At 32.7% G+C, this 5,329-nt stretch overlaps 1 pseudogene; it reads right to left on the minus strand.

Annotated features, from left to right (window-relative positions):
* Window positions 1–1,259: 1,259 nt before the first annotated feature.
* LOC108723977 (uncharacterized) lies at window positions 1,260–4,492 on the minus strand (annotated as a pseudogene).
* Window positions 4,493–5,329: the final 837 nt, after the last annotated feature.

The raw sequence follows: 5,329 nt of genomic DNA on the forward strand, positions 1-5,329 counted from the left end.
TATATAATTTTAGTAAAATATTATTAAAATGTTATATTTAATATTCTGAGAGAATATGCCTAAAATATTATTTAATATTAAATAATATTATGCGCTTATAGGGAAATAACTTTTGTATCCTAAGTACGGCGTATGAGTGCGGTTTTTTTACTCAAAATAATTAGATTTAGATTATTTTCAAAGGTGTAAGCAGGGAAGAGCGAAAATATTATCGTCATGGTAATTCCGGTGAAATTATCCTGCACGAATTTTTGTCCTCTGCGGGACTTATTCATATCCAACTATTTGGCTTTTTCCACCGGTGATCTATCGCAATCTTCTTGACAAAAGGAAGCCGGAATGAATTCCAATAAGGATACTGCCACATTTGGATAAAATTTGGAAAGATTCTTATTTATCCAAGTACATTTCTGATTCACTGTCCACTCATCAAAATCGTTCGAAAATAAACTCCTATCGAATGTATTCCGCAGCAGATTCATGTATTCATATTCATCTAAATTTTTACTTGTTCGTACTTCCTTTGTGCTGTTCAAAGTACATTCGTAATCTTTGGCATTTTTTTTAAGTGTATCGTTAAAACTCGTCATTTTTTAAAATAATTCCTCGACACGTGTAAGAAGTGACTTCACAAGAGGAGCAATGTTACATAACTGTTGTAAACACACGATTTATATGACGGGGGAAAAAAAAACAAACGTTTTCAGTCAATTGCTTTTTTATATACTGCAATTCTTGCATCCCTAATAAAAAATCTCAAGTTACAGAACATTTCCATGTCCAGTTTCTAAATTAAAAATATTTGAAAGTCTCTTTCATGAGTCCTGTTCGTACGTTTGCCTACACGAGTTTGCACTTACATACCAGTCTACATACATATACATATATATATATATATACCGATATGTATGAATATTCGTTGATGGTTGCACGTGTATGTGGCAGAGGGGAAAAGTTTAAGTATACACATATGATAGTATGACGTAGCACAAATCTAGAATAACATGATTACGTTGCTATCTCTAATTGACCTTTTTATGCTAACCAATTAATATTGGCATAATGTACAGCCGGTCACAGAAAGGTCGCAGCATTTTTTTTCGATGGGTTTTAGAATACAGCTTATTCACTAAGTAATTGGTTCTTACTTATGGATCTAACTATTTACATTCAACCGCTCTACGAACAAGGCTGAGTTCCGAAATCCATCGAAAAAGAAGTATTGCAACCTTTCTGTGACCGACTGTACCTAGTAAAAGTTAAATCTTATAAGAAATCCAATCTGAATAATTAAGAGACGCATAAATAAATAAATGCGATTTATGTTATATAAATTCATAATAAACAATACCATGGATTTGTAAGACATGTAGGAAATATAATTAAACGATTCAATGATGCATTTACCTGGTGAATATAAAAATCGGAGCGTAAGTCGAAGCGTAAACGCCTCTTTTACGTTTTACAAATTTTGCCTCCTAGAAGTTTCATTTACGCTTCTGTTACTCTCTCCTTACATTGGACTTAGATATTGTAACTTAAAGGGATTTAAGTATTGTGTATTGTAACTTTCAAATCTCATAACTTGAAAATACTGATTAAAAAAAAGCTTTATTATAGTGTTTGAAAAGCTCGATCATCTTGACACCAGCTATTAGATTCTAGAAATAAAAAATAGGGTGTTTTAAAAAAAAATTTATTTGACACCTTGACCAGACCTTGATAGCGCCACCCAAGGTCAAACTGATAAGGTCAATAAATAGATTATTTTAAACCCTAAAATTTTTGTATGAAACATTTTTCTCAGAAATGCTTACCTTTTAAGATATTTAAGAGGTCCGGGACTTTTTATACACCCTGTATATAAATACAGTAGACATATATATTTTTATGTTCCCTGAGTACATCTCTAATACTCGAATCATTCGTATATTAAACGAAAAGAGATCAATGATTCTGTGTTAATAAAATAAGTACTTGTGTTAATAAAATAAATATTACTTAATAAGTTAATTTGACTTATTAAATTAATCGGTACTTAGTCTGACTTTAGTGCATAGAAAATGATATGACGACGCATGTGTTTTGTTTTCGCAAAGATATGATATCTAATAAATACTGACTAACTGATTGACACATTGTCCTGCCTTGTTTCTTATGCAAGATCGATTACACAGGCCTACATGGTTTTGTTGATTGGGATTTAACAATGTTTTTTTATGTAATTTTTTACGCCGAATCCGAATCCGGCTGCAGAATTGCTTTATCATGTCATATCAGAATTGTTTTATCGCAGCGCGCTATTTGACCGCGCGCTCGACATAATGGCTGTTTTCTGCACTTTAGAGTTAGCAACTAAATCGGATTTGGGCACGATTCAATAGTATACAGTCTCAGGATTAATTTGCCATCAAAAACATTCGAGCAACTAATTCTTACGACATTCTACGAGCGAGGTAGTGTGACGCGGACCGCGTAAGTTTTTGCAACGCGACCGCTGATATTGATATTTTTTTTTAAATATTAAATTTTCGAATTTTTTTTACGATATCTTGGAGCAACTAAAGAGCAAAAAAAATCTGTGTGTACTTAGTTTCTTTGTAGCACCACTGGATCTATTTTTTTCAGTATGGGGTCCAGCTTTATCTTAACCTGGACCCCCCATTTGTTTTTTTTCCTCGAAAACCGCTGGAGTAAAAATTTTTTTTTTAGCAAATAATTAGCACATAAAGAGCACTAAATTTTTTACCTATCGCGAATTTGATTTTCGATGGTGGGGGATCCAGATTAATGAGGGTGAATGTGTGGTGTGTTTCACTGCAGACATATTCCTCTTTTATGCCGAGATAATATCCGTAAGATCTCCAAAGATATCATCTCCAAAGATGACAATAATCCTCAAGATTTTCATCGGTTGCATCGTGCAGACCAATATCTTGAGGATAAAGTAAAACAAAGCCTACGAAGCAGCATTGAAACACTGTCATGTCAGCGTTGTTTATATATTTCTGTTCGAATGGCAGATTGATAAATGATTTGTAAGAACATTGTCCGATTTTCTCGAACGGACACGCCTCAGCAAAATCTTTTAGAAGCAATTTACGATCTGGGCACCATGGATTTGCGAGTTTGCGCGCTTTGTCGATTTCATGTATCATTCATGTTTATGCTGAGATAGTTTGGTTCTCATTGTTATATGCATTTTACGTACAACTTGCATGTCTTTGAAGGCAGATGTTCCTTCGATCCAGGGTTCTTCAGTAAATTCACCACCCGATATATGGTCGGCAAATATCTTCTAAATTGATGAGAATTAAATAATGATACATGAAATTTATATGATAGACTGTTTCATTGGACACATGAGGGGAACATTAGTAAGAGTGGGCAATAGTTTGTCAGATGCTTTTTTTATTCAATCGATTTTATTCAATCAATTTTATGTAATCGATTCATTCAACTATATGATTGAGAAAAAATAATAACCCTCATATCTATTGATGCGGATACAGAATTGTTGTATACTTGCGTATGTACTGTATTAATTGCGTATCAATTCAATGATATAAATACGGTGTGCCTTTGTATATCATAACATCAAAGATATTCTTACAACATTTCGTCATAACGCGCAATGTCTAGAAGACGTCTTTATGATGTCTTTACAACGTCTTTTAGACACACATATTGTCTGGGTTTCCGCGTTTACGCTGATACGTATAATAATCATTTGATACTTACTCGGATATGCAATAAGTCTGTAGATCTGTACGATCAGTCTTTAGAATGACACACCTTTTGTATCCTAAGTACGGCGTATGAGTGCACTGTTAAATCTATAGTGATATATAGTGATGATAGTTAAATCAAATTTAACCTAACGTGAGTCGCCACCGCTGTTACTCAATCATATCGTTATTTTATACTAAAACAATGGTTATATTTGACATTATACAGCATCAAGTTGACACTATATAGTGTCAAATTGACACGGTACAGTATCATATATAACTATCGTTTTGGTAAAAAATAACGATCGATATATTTAGTATAAGGAGCAGTGGCGACTCACGTTAGCTTAAATTTGACACTATAGATTTAACAGTGTGCGATCACTCAGGATAATTGGATTTAGATTATTTTCAAATGTATAACCAGGTAAGAGCAACAATATTAAACTCATAACAATTCCGGTCAAATTATTCTGCACGAATTTTTGCCCTCTACGGTACTTATTCATATCTAATCGTTCGGGTTTCTCCACTGGTGACCAACCGCAATCTTCTTGACAAAAGGAAGCTGGAATGAAATCCAATAAGGACTCTGGCACGTTCGGATAGAATTTGGAGAGATTCTTATTTATCCAGCTATATCTTTGGCTCACTGTCTACTTATCGAAGTCGCTCGAAAATAAGCTCCAGTCGAATGTATTCTGCATATTCAGATTCACGTATTCATATTCATCTAAATTTTCATTCGCTCGTATTTCCATTGTGCTGTTCCAAGTATACTCCAAATTTTCGGTATTTTTTTTTAAATGTATCGTTAAAACTCGTCATCTTTATGAAGTAATTCCTCGACATGTGAAAAATAACTTTACATGAAGAGTATACTATTGATACGACTATTGATAAGAGAATTACTTAACTCTCTATATTACAAGCCCAGTGAGAGATGATAATAGTATCGACGTCGATTTGACGTCGAATCGATGTCAATTCGACGTCGATTCGACGTCAATTCGACGTCGATTCCACTGTCATTTCTCATTGGGAGAAATATAATCGCGATTTATGAATTTTTTAACGTCTGTTATATCATTATTCGACACGCGATTATCTACATAAGAATGTATCTGAGATACAATCGTCGACAAAAGTCCCCCAAATTCGAAATATTTGCATAACTGCGCCAAACGTGTAGTAAATCTAATGATAACTTATATTAATGGTAGATAATACAATATATTTATTTTTAAAAAGTTATTTTTCACTTTTTCAATATTTTATTAACTTTATTTGTCATTTTTCAACTTTATATAACAAAACATTTACCAGTGCAAAACGGAAAAAGTAATTGGAATAAAAAAGTATGGTTAAAAAAGATAAATATGCATTATTTAAACAATATAAATATATTATTATGGCAGAATATACCATATTGAGCCATACATACATACCGCAAAATTGTTATGAATAATAATTTCTTTGAAACCGTGTTGTGAAAATTAATCTAATTTTGCAAAAAGTTCCAATAATTTAGGATCTATATGTATAAAAAAAATTCAATTTTTCTATTCCTTCAATACTTTTATTACTAATTGCATTCG

Source organism: Mycetomoellerius zeteki, unplaced genomic scaffold (genome assembly GCF_001594055.1).
Source record: "Mycetomoellerius zeteki isolate Tzet28-1 unplaced genomic scaffold, Tzet1.0 scaffold264, whole genome shotgun sequence".
Classification (NCBI taxonomy): Eukaryota; Metazoa; Arthropoda; class Insecta; order Hymenoptera; family Formicidae; genus Mycetomoellerius; species Mycetomoellerius zeteki.